The sequence below is a fragment of the Arvicola amphibius genome, chromosome 6, assembly GCF_903992535.2.
Source record: "Arvicola amphibius chromosome 6, mArvAmp1.2, whole genome shotgun sequence".
Taxonomy (NCBI): Eukaryota; Metazoa; Chordata; class Mammalia; order Rodentia; family Cricetidae; genus Arvicola; species Arvicola amphibius.
In genome coordinates this window covers 49,554,916-49,573,884 of record NC_052052.2, presented here as the reverse complement: position 1 = coordinate 49,573,884, position 18,969 = coordinate 49,554,916, and the positions used below count along the sequence as shown (strand labels likewise).

Genomic DNA, 18,969 nt, shown 5'->3' with positions numbered 1-18,969 from the left:
TGTGTGTGTGTGTGTGTGTGTGTGTGTGTGTGCGCGCCTGCCCACCTCTGTCTCTGTGATGATTTCCACTGAAATGTCCACAGTAAAGGCCATTTTAAGCACTCAAGGAAAGCATTATTAAACTTCAAGATACGTTATCTTTGAAATGTCATATGTAAAAAATTAAATTGTTGTGTCTCTGTGGGCCTGTTTCATGTGGGAATGTGAATTGTACAGATGGGGAAGAAAAGGAGGGATGATAAAATCCACCAATGATTTCTTGCTTGGGGAAAAAAAAGTTAAAAGAAAACTTAAAAAAAAAAAAAAACCCTCACCAACTTTCTTGCTCACAGTGTATTAAGCCAGGAGCAGGAGACAGTGTCTAAGGAACACTGTGATCTGGGCCCAGACTGTGCGGCCTTTTGTACCAGGTCTCAGATCTGTACTCGGCTCACACATGCTCATTTCCAGCTGTGGTCATTGAAATCCCACATAATCTTCCAAGGTCGAAGGGCAGTCACCCATGGCTGCTGCAGTTAAAAGGTTATGCTGATTTCTGTTGTCAAATATTGGCCCTTTTCTCTTCCAATCACTCCCATTTTCCTTCTTTTTAACAAGAAAAATCCAGCCTGGAATTGCATTACATGACTTTAAAGTCTTAAAAAGTGTTCCTTCATTGTCCTTACCTGATGTGGCCTGAACAGTCTAATTCATTCCGTTATATTTCACAAAGAACTATCTGGTACCTCTAAAATACTCTGTGTTTGTGCTAGACCAGAAAACTTTCAAAGTATTGTGGCCTACATGATTTTTAATCTGCAATAGTTTCTGCAGAAAAGTATAATATAGACTCTGTGATTGAGTAAACATCACAAATTATGGCATTAATGATAGAGTGATTATTGCAAGAGTTGTACAAAGTAAAATGCCTAAGCAATGAAAGCTCTTTGTGGCCTTAAATATTCACTAATGTTACGGAATTTTGAAAACTGCATATCCCTATGTATAAAATAGTTCTTAGATTTGCCTTTCTCTGTAGCCTTGGAAACATAATTGAAACCCTTTTTTAAACGATGTATTGCTTCAATTCATCAATGATTTTCTTTCCATGCTTAGTGAACCAAAATCAGTTTTGAGTGTCTTAAAATTGGCACATAGCTGCTGCTCATCGTCTCTCCTTGTCACTGCCCGTGTCTTATGCTGGTTTAGCGAGCTGAGCTCTATTAATGGTCTCACAGCCACATGAATTAGACCTAAAGAGGAAAGGCAGGGTGATGGGCCATGAAGGTTTTCTGCTGTTTTACACCCATGAACCAGGGTAGCCCTCGGGTGATCCAGTTCCATGTCTGTTTCATTTAAGATAATCAGTTTCAGATGTATTCAGGGAATAAATTTCCTTATTTTTCCCTAATATATGCAAGGGTTCGTAGTAGAAGCTGGAGTTATTACAAATAGTTCCACCCATTTGTCAATTACCAGTTGTTACTGTCCATGTTTGGAGGCAGCTTTGATTTAGAACATGAAAGCAATAGGGTTGGTCGAAATCCCCCTTTTAGTTCAAAACTAAATTAATTTAAAAGCGTCAAAATTAATTTTTTTTAAAAAAATCAAATGTATAAACTAATGATTCTTCATACTAAGGATGGTGGCTTCACTTAGCTGATGTAAATTTTTCTCCATTTGTTTATATTTCAGTGGCATATTTGAAAACATCATCCCCAAAGTTAATATTTTCTCTGTTCTTACACAAGTCCCCACTTGCAAAACATCCATTTCTGTTGTGGTCTAAATGTTTAAGGGAGACAGGGAAGTTAATTTATTATCATTTAAAAAAAAAAACAGCATAACGACACAAAACAATGATTGGAAGGAGTTCCAGCCTGGAGGAGGGGAACTGGCTGGAGAGCTCATCCTCAGGTATTTGCAAGGTGGGGGAGAGAGAAATTTATTCTGCCTTTACCAAAGGGCAAAATTAAGATATTTGGAAATTTGGGGGGAAGGAACATATACTTAATGGATTGTTTTAAAAACAACTTGGCTTTTATTAATCTAACTATCTCTGTTAACATATCGCATTGGTCTGCCCACTAGTTAAGTAGCCTTGATGGCTCCTTCCACAGCCAGGTTATTTCTTGATGTCATGTATCCAATACTCACAAACATACCAAATACGTTTTAAAAAATTACTCTGAATTTTAGATGTTTTGTTGATAAATGTGGTCCTTTCATTAATCATTCAAAAATTAAACTATATGAAATCATCAGGTAATCAAATTTAGTTTAATTAAATGCTACTAATATTTGTTTTTTGACCACATAGGTTACTATCAAAGCAAAACAATATGTATTATATCATTCTTATGTCTTTACAAATAGATATGTGAATTCTTCATGTTTTTAATACAAGGAATTGTTTCAGCAACCAGAAATATCACAGATTTTGCCAATGAATGGCAAATAATTTAATCATCATATAACATAAATTAGGCTCAAGTTAGAATTTGGCTTTATTCAACCCATAGATGTAAATACCTCCATTTAATTCCTAAAAGACCTGCTTTCTGAGATATCAAATTGAGTGCAGAAGTAACTATTGCAGTGTCAATAATAACATAGTATGTGCTGCAGTAGAGGCCTGCCAAATAAGATTATCCAAGTCACTGACCAAACACTGCACAGAGAGATTGGGCTGTGCTGGGCCCTTTGACAGTGTAGGTTCGTAAGCTACAGCAGCCCTTCTGGCTTGTTGACAGAGTGGAGAGATGACGTCAATGAGGTGGGAGGCTAGTGACCAAGGACAGTGTAACAGAAATCCTTTATAACTTCACATTATTGATTTTTGACCTTTCTGGGAAAAGTCAAGTTTAACTTCACCTTATTTATTGAGCACATATGAAATACGTGGAGCTGCATCCCTTGAGTGCTGTAGGCTGGTTTAGTGCACAGAAGGAGGACATCACCTCCAGGAAGGAGTTTCCTTTATGGAACTAGTGGCCTCTGAGAGGCTGGTACTGAACATCCCAGGACACCCTGCTTACTTCTGGAATGTGATAAGGTGAGAATAAGGGATCTTTTCCCTTCTCAATCACCGAGGAATATGGCTTAGAAAGGCTCTCTTCTTAGCCTGTGATTTACTAACGGTGGAGACTCAATTGCTAGGAAGGGTAGAAAATGGAAGCCATCACTTAACAGAACTGGCTGCACAGCGCAGTCAGCCTACACCCACAACCAGACGAGACCTGATCATTCAGGACAGGGGCAGCCTTGGTATCTGAACATGAAAAACGCCGAGTCTCGTAGAAAGTCTTATCTGTATCCTCCTTAGACACAAACTTCACGGTGGAGACACTCTGCTTCCTTTAATGGCCGGCCCTCACAATGCCCTGTTCCTGGTTCTCTTCCCCAACCTGTAGGCAGTTCAGTGGGTCACCACATCTCAGAAAATCTAGCTTTTCCTTTCCTGTCTTAACATCCAAAGGTAGATGGATGTTCTGTGCTCCCATAAAAGGAGATTTGGTTTCCAGAGAATGACATTTCCCATAATAATTGCTGATATCGTTGAGGTGAAGAGAATGGCTTTTTCTGAGCTCTTACGAAAGCTGTCTCTTTTCGTTCTGTTGTTCCAGAAGGGCTCCTCCCTCCGCACTGGGAACAGTTAATTCCCAGGCATTGAAACCTGTGCTCTCCTTGGGAACTCACTGAGCAAACTTCAGTGGAGGAACTTTGGAGCCATCTTATATAAAATTAAAAGAGACCTGTTCTATTTCAGTCTCCTATACTGTTGTTCTGGGTTTAGAGCTAGACCACCCAACAGTCTAACGCTGCATCATGCCAGGCTAGTTTAATAGTGGTCCATGTTTTCCCCATCGTTCCTCAGAGGCCCTGCTCAAAATGGAAATCCCAAGGTGTTTCCAGAGTTTACTGGGTTTACTCAGTACCGGAGTTCACAGAGATCTTTAACATTAGTAACATCTGAATTTCAAGCTACCAGAATTTACTTTGTATTTTTGTTTCCACTTTTTTCTTCATCTTGCAATAAGTGCAGAGCAACTTGGTCTGTGTGTTTTCCCTGCAAGTCATTTTTGGGACTCCGTGTGTGTGGGAAAGAAAGGTGAATCTGCCCGGTTGCTGAGTCATTATGTCCACGATCTCACTTTTTCCACCGATTCTTGGGTTTCCAGTCATTGCTGTCACCTAACAGAGTTCACCACTGGGTTTCCAAGTAACTAGCAAAGGAGCAAAACTAGCCACTTAGATAGTGTTTACACAACCCTTCTGTCTGTCAGGGACAGTTATAAATAAAATCTATCTGATCATTCAGTTATACGATGGAGAGATGCTACCGTGGGGGCACGGGAAATACTTATACTCCGTGTTTTCATGTTTCTGGCTGGCATACGCTCATCCACATCCTTCCCCTTCCACTCCATCTTGAGACAGTAGGCTTACCGATAGAAGGAGAAGTTATTTTTTTGCAGTGATGTTCTCAGCCTCCTGATCCTAGTTTAACTCGGAAACTGGGTTTCTGTGGGGCAGGTGTCACTGTTCATTGAACAGTTCTGCCCTTTGACTCTGCTTTTGTTTGCTCTCCCAGACAGTACACGAGAATGGCCACCACTGTACATACCCCAGGCGTTTCTTAGCAGAAAAACCAGTGCCACCTTCTTCAGCAGAAGCCACATGGAAGTGGGCTTTTTCTTGTGCCAGTTTTGTTCAGTTTGAAATATATATATATATATATATATATATATATATATATATATATATATATATTAGTTTTCCAGGGCTTGGTTTAGTTCAACCTTATTATAAGAAACAATGTCAGAAGCAAACAAATGAGGAGTGGGCGCTCCACCTGTGGGACTCTTGCGAGGTTTCTGATAGGCTAGTGTGCCCTGAATAGGTTGGACTGATCTCAGGTTCTTCCGTACTTGCTACTCTCCTTGGAGCCTTTGTATACCTACCAGCTAGCTCGCCAACTCTCTGTCCTAGCTTTCTTCTCAATACCTTCCAAACAGTGCTAGGGAAGGGTTTCCCTCACCATCTTTTCTAATGCCCTTGTGTGTTCCCTTCGTGTCACTTAGACTATACTATCTGTTGTAAACACTTTTATGTGTCTCTATGGCCAACCTGCAAATTCTCTAAAATTCGGGACCGTAGATCCAGCACAATGCCCGGCACAAGGTAGCTGCTCAGTAAATGTGGGTTAAGTGACTGAGTGGTCGGCTCTGCCATTCAGTGAGAGGGATCTGGCTTCAGACTAAGGAACGGATCCGTGAGGATGCCAAATGAGTGAGTGAATAGTAGACAGCAGATGGTTTGGAGGCTCCCCATCATGGTGGTGAGGACTGGGCATGTGCTCCACCTCCATCTCAGAAAAAGAAGAAACATGAGAGGTAGAACCGCATATCCTGGAAACCGAATCAATGTGGACACATGGGTTTAGGCAATTGTATATCTGCAGACTGAGGATGGCACCAAATCACAGAAAACTAAAGACTTTGGATGTGTTGGATCTAAGGCTGCCTGTGAGATGTCTGCATAGCATGTCCAGTAGATGCTTAGACATTTAGAAGTTGGGAATCCAGGAGAGCCAAAGGAAAAGATTTGAGCGTCCCTGGCTTAAAGATCCACTCATCTCTTTATTCACAAATATTCACTAGCTATTTGAGGCATAAAAATCCCTTTGGTAAACCAATTAAGCATGAATCTAGTTTCCACAAATTTGTTTGCTCACTGAGTGATGACAAAGGTCACCCTGCCCCTGAGTCCTTGCATCAAACTCAAACTAGGCTTGAAGATAGACTTGCTTTTGGGTGGCAGAATTAAGGGGTCTGTGTTCATGCTTACTTAGTTCAGAGATTCTTATTAGTCTTTCTTGAAAATACAGGCTTTCAGGGTTTGGTACTGAAGCAAGTGTCAGCCCGTAACTTGTACCAAGAGAGATAAGGAAGAACCGCACTTCCCATTCAGCTGTGTTTTCCTGGATGGTGTGTGCATCGAGTCCACATTCATGTACACTGTAGTGGATTTCCTTTGTTAAGATCTCTGGGGTAAACATGATCTTAATGGTACCCAGTAAAAAAGAAATGTTATGATCTGTTTTGACAATACCTCTTTAAGAGAATTTTTTTATTTATTTGCTAAAGTTTTTACTTCTCAGTCCAAGAGACACTACCTTCAGCCCTTACTAAATAGGATCCCCTAGATACACCCATTTGTAGGTCATTTTGATAAGCAAAAGTCCTTCAGAACTTTTAAGGTGAACTTCTGCCGTTTCATTTTGAACAGTGGGTTATGACTGGTATGTATCCCAAAGCATAGGACTATTTTTGGTCTCATAGATATCCTGTGTTATATCAGAATTAACTGAAAATTTTAAAGCACAGTAAAATCCTTCCTTCCTCAAAACTCTGTTGTAATCAAAAGAACTCATAGCTCTGCTAATGACCCTCTAGAACTTGGCTCCTTCTGTGCATTGCTGGGCGTGGCATCTAGTAAGCTTTCTGGTATGTATTCTCTGAAGTTCATGAGTTTGCTTCCCCTCAGCAGTGTGTGAAATCTAGCTTTTCTGAGCGTGCACATCTTACTGACGGGTTGCTGTACATACAGACTGCTTATTTTCTCAAGCTGGATTTCTTAAAGTGTGTGTCTTACTGCAAAGAACAGTATTTTGCTTTTTTTTTCTTTCTTTTTTTAGTATCTTCAGATAACACTTGCTCCAGGGCATCACACTTAAAGCAGGTAAAGAGTAAGCCGACTTCATGAGCAAATCTCTCGAGTAGAATATGCCTTGTAAGACACAGAACGAAACCTGTAGGTACCAAAATACACATCTTAGACTGTGCATCCCTCGCCATGAAGTTGTACAATGTTTGTGTGGTGTAAAATCAGATATTTTAGAGAAAATTAATTACATTCAGTTAAAATTAAGCAAACACAAAACTTAAAAATGAAACAATTTTGAACCATTTATATATATTTTATAAAAAAATCAACCAACACGAAACCCTCTTTCTCTAAACAAATATGAATTTGTGCCTATGTACAAAATGACTTCTTCCCACATTTCAAGACTGAATTTGCGTTTCCTGTCTGACTCTTCCAGAACTCCTTCTGTAGGGCCTCTAGAAAAGAAGGGAATACCTTTAAACCTCCTTTGATTTAAATAAACAGGCAGCTAAACCTGGTCAGACACTCCTGTGGTGAGTGTTTCTAACCACTGTAGAGCTTTGCTCTCCTGGTTGATCCCCAGGGATTCTGGGTCCCCATGACTAAGCCTCAGGAATCATCTCTTTCCTTTCTTTCTTTTAAAATTGCCTTTTGTTTCAGATTTCCTGTTGATTTTTTTAACCATCTCGAAAATCACCCAGCTGTTGTTTCAAAACTTTTCCACAACCTCCAGACTCAACCCAAAAGTTGTCTCTGTTACCAAATGACTGTGCCCTCCCACAGGACCACGGAGGGAGCTGAGTGTGCACTTAAGCCTCGCATGCTTAATCATAACGGACGAGTGTTTACACTTGTGCTGGTGAGCGCTTTCTGTTTCTGACGCTTGGTTTTCTTCTGATTTTGTTTCCACAGGACATTTGGGCTTCCAGGACAGTTTTGTCACGTCAGGTGTTTTCAGTGTGACCGAGCTAGTAAGAGTGTCACAAAGTAAGTACAACGTTCTTCTTATTTGGTCCAGATTTGCTGTCAATTTGTGTTTCCTCCTATAGGGCATTACTTTGAGAAAACTCTTTTTGTTCTTCTTCATAGAGGAACTACACCACTGAGTTTGTTTGGAAGCCAATATTTCTAAGCTAGGAATAATTAGTATTTTAATCTTAGCCATTATGCCAGGGCCAATACTGAGTGTCTCCCAATAGTCCTGGATACATAGTATAAACTTGGCTTTAAAAGATCTTAACGCTTCCCTCTGGTTTCTAAAGAATTCTGCATTTAAGAGAATTTGTTTCTGACCTTTAAGCAATGCTAATGCTCTCAGTTTGAGTGGCACGTAACAGCATGGTCATTACCAGCTTGTCAATAACAACTACAGCAAAGACGGAAGAGTGCGTGCCACCACCCAGTTCTGTTGATCAAAGGCCCATTGATTGTGTGTTTGTTATGACATAATTCAAACAGTCCAAGAAGCATGGAAATCTGTCTGTCTTTGGCTCTCTGTCTCTTCTTTCCCCACCTCACACATACATCTCCAGAACATCTCTGTTTTAAAACCATTCCTAAAGTGACCACATACTCTCAGTCTCAATTTTAAAGGGAAATTACAAGGGAACCCGCAGAAACAACTAGTCTGGGCCCATAGGTGCTCAAAGAGCCTGGACCAGCAACCAGAAAACCTGCATGGGACTGACATAGGCCCTCTACAGATGTGTGTCAGTTGTGTAGCTTGGGCTACTTTTGGTTCCCTAGCAGTGGGAGTAGGGGCTGACCCTACTGCTTTGGCTGGCTTTTGGGAACGTCTTCCTCACACAGGGGTGCCTTGTCCAGCCTCAATACAAGGAGAGGCGCTTAATCCTACATCAACTTGATATGCCTTGCTTTGTTGATACCCATTGGAGGCCTGCCCCATTCTGAACAGAAACAGAGGAAGAATGAATGGGGAAAATGGGGAGGTTGTGGGAGGAAATGGGAAAAGAGGAAGGAGGGGGGAATTATGGTTGGGATGTAAAATAAATCAACAAATTTAATTAATAAAAGTAAAATTAAACAAATATTAAAAATTTACTCTTATATCCTCTACCTATTTCGGAATACTAATGGTAGGTAAGTTATATTGTTAAACACAACTTTCAAATGGCATGAAGCCCTTTACGGAAATGGAGTTTGTAGTTCTGATGTATGTGTTATGGGCTTGAAAGGAGGCACAGGTAAACCAGTTAGTTGGTCCTAATAGATGTAAGGAAAGTCAAGCCAGCCTGATGATATTCTAAGCCTAAATTTTTTTCCAGTCTAACTCAATCATCACAGGCTAGAATAATCTTGCATGTCCAAAAAATAGGCTACGATGTGAGCCTGAAGGAAAACCCAGGAGTTCTTGAACATTTATTATTTGCTTAGTACTCTGCTAGGCCTTGGGGAAGGGTTTATCAATTAATCCTTGCAACAAAGGTTACAGGTGACCCTCAGGATCATTCATCTAGTGGAAGTCATTTATTCAAAGTCAAGCAGTGTAAATGGTTCAGGTAAGCCTTGATGTGGCCACAATCTGAGACTAACACAGGGGAGTTTTAGAAACTCTTCTGTTTAAGACCAGGCTTAAGTACTGGAAAGGCAATTGTGCATGCTAGAATTCTGGCAGTCAGAGAGGCTGCCATTGGTGATGAGGTCTTTCTGGGTGGTAATGGTGGAATCCTCAGTGAGGGGTAGGAGAAGTAGCAGGTGGTGGCCTGCATTGGAGATCCTGTGGTTGTGTTATGAAAGGTGTCCAAAGTACCAGCTGAGGGGGAGCTAGATGGCATTGTTGAACAGGAAGACATGTGCTTCTCTGGTTAGAGCATGGTTGAATTGCCGGTCTATGATCTGGTCATAGACAGATAGCAATGCACACATTTTACAGGTTATCAATATTCTAAATTTTTATACTCTTACTAATAAGAGCATATAAAGAGTATGTCTTATCAGAGTGTATCAGTCATAGCAGCATTAGAGGGAAGTATATTTATTGAAGCTTAATTGAGATCCAAGCATAGCCTTGCTTTTTTTAAAAAAAAAAATCCTTTTTACTCTAATATTGGTGCTTTAGCCCATTTCATTCTGCCTTGGCTGCTCAAATCTTGCATTAGTCTTCATTACCAGCCGAGTTCCAAGGTCTGGGGGTTGTAAGAGGCCAGACAGCTCAGAAACATCCCTGGCATCTAGCCCTTCCTCCCTTCCCTTATTTTCCTTTCAGGTCTTATAGCCAAGATTGATTAGCCCTCCACTCAGTCTCAGGCAGCATGATTGCCAAGTGAATTCTACATGTTCCTTCAAGATTGCCAGAGGGGATGCCTGCCCTTGGGGCTAAGTGTGCAGAGTGTCTTGGACTGGTTCCTGTGCCTGTGTAGGGGGCTGGTTAGCAAAGGCCTGGCATTGTGAGCATCCTTCAGCTTCTCAATGCTTGCCGGTTCTGCACACTGCTGTGTAATCGCTCCAGGACTCACTCACACATGGCCTTGTGCTGACTGCAGCTGTTTGGCAAGAGCAGGACCGGGCCGCATCAGCTAAACCGTGGCTTCAGGCCAAACTGGTCAACTGTATGCCAGAGACCCTCTCTTCCTAGATCTTTAATCTAGGTTTGTCAAGGTTTATTTTGTCAATCTCCTTGGCTACTGCAAGAGGGATCTCCAAGCTGGACATCAGCCTGAACTCTTTTCTCAGAGGCATATGTCGTAGTTAGGTTTCTATTCCTGTGATAAATTCTGACCAAAGAAAAGGGGGGGGGGTGAAGAAAGGGTTTATTTGCCTACAGGTCACATTCAATCATCAAAGGAAGCCAAAGAAGGCACCTAGAGGCAGGAAATGAAGCAGTGACCACAGAGGAATGCAGTCTACTGGCTTGCTCAGCCTGCTTTCTTAGACAATCCAAGAATACCTGCCCAGGAATGATCAGTGGACTCGGCCCACCAACATCAATCATTAATCAACAAAATGCCCTATGACATGCCCACTTGCCAATCTAATGAAATAGTTCCGCAGCTGAGGCTCCCTCTTCCTAGTTTGTGTCAGGCTGACAAAAGCTAACTAGCAGAGCGTGCCGTCCGAGTCGCATAAAGAAGGTGGGTCCTTTCTCATTCCTCGGAAATATGCTGCCCCTTCTCTTCCTGTACCCACATGGGGAGAGCTGAGCCCCTGTTTGAGGGCTGTAGGGGAATTTTTGCAGATAAGCAGGGCTGAGGAGCATTCTGCATCCTTGAAACAGGAATAAGTTAACTGGCAATGTGTTGCTGAGACCCAGGATGTTAGCCCTGCATTGTCCAATTTGGATATTACAAATGATGTGACTGAGAATTTACCAAGTACCTACCTTGTACTTTGGGCGAGACATGTGGACACTGCTTCACTTGGTGCTTCTATGCCTGGGTCATTGTCCCTTTCCACAGATGAAGGATGCTGCAGTACTCAAAGACACTGAGCGCCTTGGTCTTACAAGCCTTTGTTGTGATTGTTCCTCTAACTCCATCATAGAGTAAAATAGACCAAAGGATCCTGGGCTTTGATTGATTGATTGATCATTTCTTGTTGAGGTGGCCTATCTTTAAAGTAAGAAAAATTTTAAAGGATTGCTATAATGCAAAGTTGAACAAGTAAAATACATAATTATATTCTCTCTAGATTCATTTTCAATATGACTTGTTTTAAATTAGTGCTCTTCATATTTTTAATTCTGGTGGTACATGCTGTACACTGAACCCAGAGTCTCAGCATGCTAGATAAGTCCCACACCAATTAGCTACATCACCAGTCCTGGAAAAAAATATATTAGAGCAGTTTTCTTTTGGTTTATAATTTTTCAGTTAACAAAACACAGAGTCCCTCATGCCCCATCTCTAACCATTTCCCCTGTTATTAACAGCTTTGGGTAGTTTGCTACAGTTCTTACTATAGGTGAGCCAATATTGACATGCAATTATTAACTAAAGTGTAGAGTTTGCATTGGGATTTCCTCTTGTGCTTTTGTTCCTGGTATCCATTCTAAATGACTCCACAAAGCTGTAACAGAGCGTATCTCCTATACGTATCATGCAGGATCATCTCACTGTCCTGAATCGCTGTGCTCCACCTGCCCACATGGCACACACACACACACACACCCCTCTTGGGTCGCTCTGTTGTTTTGCCCCTTGTGTGGGTGTATTTCACTGGGCCTCATATCAGAGTTCCTTATTCCCTCAGAATTTCTTACTTGGGGATCCACCCTGACCTGGTGTTTTACTTCGTCAAAGGCACAGCTAGATGTGACCATGCACGGTGTGGATACTTCATATAACTCAGATATGATCCTCTGGCATTGAAGGGTTGCTCTTTCCAGAAACCTAGTGTTAGCTGTTTCCATTTGATCATAGAAATATCGGTTTCCCCAGGATTCTAGTGAGGTTTTCACTGTAGTGGAGTGGAGCCTGCCAGTTCACGGTTTGCAAATGAAGAGTCACTGAGATAACTATATGCTGATTATGTTGTTTGTGACCCTGCCACCTCCAAGGTGGCAAAGACAGAGAAACTCAGCCTCACAAGTTCCTAGGTGAAAGTTAGACTAGACAGCCCAGCTGCCTGACGTTAATGCCTGGATCAGACGCAAGGAACTGCTGAACTCGGGACTCCAGCTGGCCCATGGGAGCTGCAGGCACCCAGGAACTCCCTCATCTTTGTCTCTTCCCTTTCATTTTTGCCACTATCATCTGATGTTGGTGAACTGTAGCAAAGGAAGTACTGTAGCTGAGAGTACGGATCTGTTCGGTTGCCTGTCTCCACACGTGGCGGGACCATCTGAACCCCGTCTCGTTATTTATTACCTTGTTCCACAAGAGGGAGAAAACACAGACCACTGCATGCTGGGCCAGAGAAAAGGAAGAATTCAGTACAGGGCAGAGGCTCCCGGGAGCGACTGTGGTTCCGAATCACTGAGGTTGTTTTAGCATAATCCCATGAAGGAGGAGACAGGAGCCATCTGTTGAGATGGTGCTTTATTACACAAAGCCCTCCACAGGCATTTTCAGATAGGCCCCTCCCGTGAGCTGCGGTGGAGAGCCCATTCTGCTGGCTGCTGAATGTCGCCGCTTCAAGGGCTCTCTGTCAAGCCCACTCTTGTTTATTTTGTGCCAGCGTTTCCTCAAAGTATGTGCTCTGCGGCTGCCAAATGTCCCTCCTGGTGTGAACTCAAAAAGTTCTGCTCCAAACTCCACTACTGCTCATTTCCTTCTCAAGTGCTGACTGTTTCCCTTGAAGTTGCTGGAGTTGACTCTGAAACCTTAAAGGCCTCAGTGGGAAAGAGTGGAACCGCAGATACACACAGCCCATTGTGCCTCTGGTCTGCCGGTTCTGACTGCCAGCGCGGTTTGTACACCCAAACTGGCTGCAAGGGTTAAGTAAACTTCGTGGCTCAGGATGACTTCACAGCCCTGGAATTCTGCAAAGCCAGGATCCTCAGTACACTGTGGCTGGCCTTAGAATCTTTGGGTGTGAAAACCACTCTCAGCTACTCAGCCTGGGCTCTGGTTCCTGCTGCATGGCTGCAGAATCTATTAAAGTCCAGCGGATGAAGTACCCTGGCTCTGCCACAAAGCCTGGCTGCCCGGTGGACTTGGGGTTCCTGAGTTGTTTGTCAATGGAGAGTGGCAGTGAATGGAACAGGCCTGTGCCTCAGCCTGGCATGAGGTGGCACCCTAGTGGCTGTTTCCTGCCTTGGGAATGTGCACTGTTGATATTCTCACACAGAAATCATGACGGAGTTCTGAATACAGTTCGTTTTTAAACTTCATTTGTAAGTCCTTGGTATGGCTTCCAATGCCCAGACCCGTGCACATAGGTTTTGTAAGAACCACTGACCTGACGTGGCAGAAATATTGAAGCAGGATTAGCTCAGTTGAAAGGCACAGTGAGAAAATAATACTTGGACAAGAATAAAGTAAAACTTGACAATACAAATTGTTCTTATGTAGAAAGACTAATGAAGAAGTGGATCTCAGATGAGAAAGAGAAGTCTCTGATACCCCATTCTTTGGGGGTCACCACTCAAATGGCTGCAGTTCTGTTTGCCTTTACTGGAGCAGGATAACTTAGAAACTTGTCTGAGCAGGCAGCCCGTTGGCTCTCACTGTTAAGGCACACAGTAACAATGCCCAGGACACAGAGATTATTTTTTTAAAAAATAATTTATATTCTTAAGCAAGGTCTTCATTTGAAAGAAACCATTTGGGTTTCAGCATTAAGGGAAGAAACAAAAAGACGATGATAAAATATAGACTCCAGCCCAGCACGAGCAGTCGCTGTGACCTTGCCTTTGTTTGCCATTACACAATTCAATGGCAGGCCACTCAAACTATGCTCTCGATCAATATCCTATTAAAGCCGCACAAAAAGTCTCCATAAACTTAGTGGTTAGCTATGTTTATAAATGGAACTCGGCATAATTAGATGGTCAATAGCAGGCTCTACTAGTAATTTTAAAATGGGCATCACATGTCTTATGCGTAGAAGCCAGAGCCACCCCTCCTGGAAGGAAGGTACAGCGTGCAGTGGACAATAGGTCGGAAGGCCTTTTTAGAGATCATGTCTACATCCAAGATGCAGCCTTTAAAGAAAATCTGTTAAGTACGTTACATAATAGGAAGTACTGATCAGTCCCTCAATTTTTTTAAAAATTTAAAGCTACTTTATTCTAAATGTATTACAGCAATGCAAATGCTTCATTTTCTAGTTTAAATCAAGCCCCCACACGGAGAGAAAATAATAAATGTTGCCACACTCTTAGGAATAAAAAAAAAAATCAGTCTGTCTGGCTTAACTTAACAGATTTCCTCCAGTATAATTCAATACAATTTAAAAATAAATGTTGAAATTGGATTATTTCTGAAGAATGCTTTGTCATACAGTTTTTTTTTTTTCCCCTTTGACTCATTTGGGGTAAGTGTCTGGATGGAAAAGCAAGTTAGCAAATGAGAGGGACTGGCAGGACTAAGATTTCCTACCACTTCTTTGAGAGCCCATTCACATATGGGTGGCTCAACTTACTTCTATCCCATTCTCACCAACCAAACGGGACGAGCTACTAAGGCGAGAGGTGACCCCACCCGGATGTTGGCTTTGTCCTCAGCTGGCCCTGCCCTACTATTAGGCATGCGTGTGCCCTGTGTTGGATAAATGCCCTGGCCATTGTTTGTGCACTGCTGTGCATGTTACAAGTGCTGGGAGTGTGTTTCGGGCACTGGGCAGCACTGGGCACGAGTGTCCTGTGCTCTGTTAGACTCACAACTCTTGCCAGTTAGAGCCACTAATGACTGGGTTTGGGCTCTTTGTTCTCTATCCTCGACTGAAGCCTCTGCTAAGTTTACCGGATTCTGAGTACTCTTAGGATAGACACTGGACCCTGGGAAAAGAAGCGCACATAATATCCTGATGTACATTCTAATTCATGGTCATGGTCTCTTTTTGTAGGTTCATCAATTGCTAGTCTTTTCTAAGTCACTTCTACTCATACTTTCTGTGGTTAGCGCAGACTATCCATGATCAAAACGCCTATATGGTTCCATGAGTAGTTCAGGATTTATATTGGGGATGAAAGAACCTTAATAGCTATAGGCCTTTGGTAAGTATTTATAATGCTGCTTGTCTATGTTTCCCTCATAGGTTATAATCATTTATTTAATATAAAATATTTAAAGTCCGGGCTATATGCTGAGCATAAATCTGAGTGCTAAAATTGTGTTGCCTCTCAGGAACATAGCAGAGGTAAAATAAGAGGATCCCTAAAGTTGAATTACTGAGAGCCCAATAATGGTAATTCCTATGATCAATGCTATGAATCAAGCCTTTGCCCTTGACCATCTACTGTGTGTTCTTAAGCTGATCCTTGAGCTGACCACTATCAGCAAATTGTTTAAAAATATGTACATGTGTATAATTAAGAATTACCAACTTTAGGATTGAGTCCTAATAATTGGTTGTTACAATCGTTATAGTGCTTACTTCAGTTAACTGCGACAAAATGAGAACATACCAATACTGTTCTTACTCATCTATCTAGAAAATTCTTAACCCTTGTGGTTTTAGCCAAAGCCTACCTTTCTGCAGCATTCTGGGTAGCTAATTAATAGGTATTTAATGGGTAATTGGGTGTTCAAAAATTCTCATTCTGACACTGGCATTGCAGTTTGTAAGTGGTCAGCCATTAATGGGTTAAGCATAACTGCATTTTAAGTAATACATAATTCTATAGTATTTTAAAATATGCTTCTATTTATGAACAAAAATTCAGGAGATCACTACTGATAATGTGCCCTTTAGTAAATCTTTATTTGCTCAGAAGCCTCACTTTGAAGAACAGATGCTGCTATCCAACAAGTAACACTGGGAAACTAAAAAGCATCCTTTGATTTCCAAAAGCCTGATAGAAATTCTTTTTTCCCCACAATAAGGACCCAAAGTGTATTGAGAGTTGGTTTGGAATATCTGATCGTAGCTAACTGTCATGGATTGGAAAGACTGTTATTGGTAGCCTGTAGATATGTCTGGGATGAGACTGACTAAGCTCACTCAGTAAAGTTGCTCTACACATCAGATGCTAAGCTGAACCATCTAGTATATGATTAATATGAGTACATAATTAACACCCAGTAAGTGGAGGAAGAAAAATGAAGCAGTTCTTGCTGAAAATGATTCAGTTGTTGTTGCTGTTGTTTGTTATTGCTGTTTTGTAGACAGGTGATTAGCAGGATATTAAGAAAGGACTCTGTTGATGCAGCTAATGGTCAATACCAGTGTACTCCTCTGGAAGAAGCTTACATGTAGAAGCCCTTCCATGGTTTATAGATCATTGTGGTAAAACGACCTTTTATGCCATCAAATCTATCCCCTGTCAAGAAGTCTGAATCCCTTGACTGAGGCTTTATCTTATCCTAAACGGGTACCACATTTGACTTCAACCAAAAGCTAAGACAAGATGATGATGGTCTAAGATGCAGAAAATCAATTCCAGTCCCAAAGGCAGAAGCCACTAATGCAAAAGATCAGTGAGCATCATTCACTGCCCCATGGCCGCTCTCCTGGACCAAGTGTGAGGTGCTGCATCCAGGCCTATAACTATAACTAGCTGTAACTCCTCATGCTGAAAATCTGGAGAAGAATGAAGAGGACACAAAAGTTCTGCTACTATATGGTGGTAACTTATATCATGAAACACATCTCCCCAGTGACCATGAGACAGCAAGGACAAGGAGAACAGGCATATGGCTCCCTGTTTCTTTAGGCAGATATCTAGAAATACCTGAGATCAGATCCCCCTGCTATGTCTGCACACTTTGCTAAACATCACCATTTATTTTCTGATTCAGAAATGAGAATAATGTTAATATTTTCCCTAGGGGTAGTATAGGATAAAATTATATATTTTATGTACATTATCTGGCACATAATAAAAATCAACAGACAGAAGTCCTTTGCTGTTTTCATTAGCATGCTCATTTGGTTGTTGTTCGATTCAGTAAACATTTGTTACATGTATAATCTGTGGAATGACCTATGCTGTCTGTTAAGAGGGATATGTAAATAAGAGATAGCTCATGCTTTGTAGAGATTATGTCTGAGTTCCTCGAGCTTCAAGACTTACTTTCTGCACAAGACATATCATAGGCACTGAAGCACCTGAGCAGGAATAACTTACAAATTAAACTGACAGTGGTTACCTGTTAAAGGTAAACCTTTATAATTCAAAGTGGAATATAACACAATATCAGTGAATTCAGCCTATTTTAATAAAGCTAAAAAAGCTTTCATGCATAAAAATTTATGTGCTTATATCTCATATTTCTTTTGCTCATACTTACACACAGATACACATACAAACACATGCACACACAAGTTCCTTGTGTCTACAAGGCATGGCTGAGTGAGTGAGGTGATCTGTGTGTGCTAGCAACTGCTTTTGTGGGGTTAAAAAGCATTCTGTTGACTTTTGGCAACTAGCACTGCATTTCAGAAAAGAAAACAAAAAGCATTGCTTAAACCTTTTCATAGCAGGCAAACTTGGTTCACAGAGAGGGAAAGCCATGTTTTAGTTCAGTGCCTCCCTTTTATGTTCCTCTTTGAAAAACCCTACTCCCGGCCTGCATTTGGCCACTCCTTTAAAACCAGAGGTAGAAAGGGGAGATCAGCACATGGTTTACAGACCAGAAATCTGCTTGGCGAAGGAGTTGCTGAAGGCTGTGGTGTAGAAGCTGCAGAGAAAGTACCTTTATGATTGATTTCCATTCAAGTCAGACTGACTGCAGCGTGGTCATTTTTCTAGCCCGTAACTGCTCACACTGCAGCAGTCTGCTATCTGCAGGGCGTCTGAATTATAGCAGTCTGTGTCCGCGTTACCTCTTACACAAATTACTGACACTGGTTTCTTTTTCCATGCAAATTCATCAGTTTTACAGCCCGTCATAGCCACAGTCAGGAAACTCCGGCAGAGAACACAAATTGATAAAATGAGTTAATTTGACTATACTTATTTTTTTTTTTCTTTCTAAAAGCCCTCTCTTTTAGGCAGTGTTCAGGAAACATATTACAGTAAAAGGGAGATAACAAAGGAGTTGGATTTTCTTGCCATAAATTACTTTCCAAGTTAATTTCCTTTAACGATGATTCCAGATTCGCCAGTTTTCATAGCATTGTGTGTCTTACAACTGAGCCTTTGATGGAAAGAAGAACAAGTATTTTCCCATGTTCACTCCTTTTGTGGCAGTGACATGGACTTTCTTACAGGACCTTTGCCAACGGAATGCAAAACAACATGAAATTGTTCCGGCATAGAACTGTGTGCTATTGTTGGAGTCCCCAGCCCCCAATCTATAGTACAAACTCAAAACTCTCTGGGGGTGTTTTTTGGTCACATAATTGAAAGAAAAAGATGTCTTAATTTTTCGTAGTTATTTTATGGTTAGAAGTTGAGTGCTGAGTCCTCATAGCCTTGGGAAGGGATTTATGACCCTTGGTCCTTTTTTCCCGTTTGTGTGTATTGGGGAAGGAGCATGCTGATCTGAGGGAAGGGCAGCTGTGATGTCTGATCCCTAGACTGCAAGCCTCTCAGGGGCAGAAGTTTCCATGCCCTGCCCACTGTTTTCAGGCATGTGAAGCAATGCCTAAGGTACCAAAGGGACTCTTGGAATCTGCACTGGTCCAGGAAATTCAGCCTCTATGTGCCTTCACCTGTAGGCTGGACGTATGTGTAGACGTTTTGATGATACTTCCTGAAAAGCCCTGTGGAACAAGCCATCCACTCAGCACCACCATCTCCCAGGCAGAGGA

The 18,969-nt window shown here is 41.7% G+C and overlaps 1 protein-coding gene across 1 annotated transcript in view; it reads left to right on the top strand.

The window, feature by feature from the left end:
* The window catches only part of Nfia (nuclear factor I A), a 166,645-nt gene that overhangs the window by 38,972 nt on the left and 108,704 nt on the right, over positions 1 to 18,969 (top strand). Inside the window, exon 2 of the mRNA XM_038335160.1 lies at positions 7,564 to 7,638. The gene's annotated coding sequence lies outside the window, so the exon portion shown is untranslated. The remainder of the gene's footprint in view (positions 1 to 7,563; positions 7,639 to 18,969) is intronic.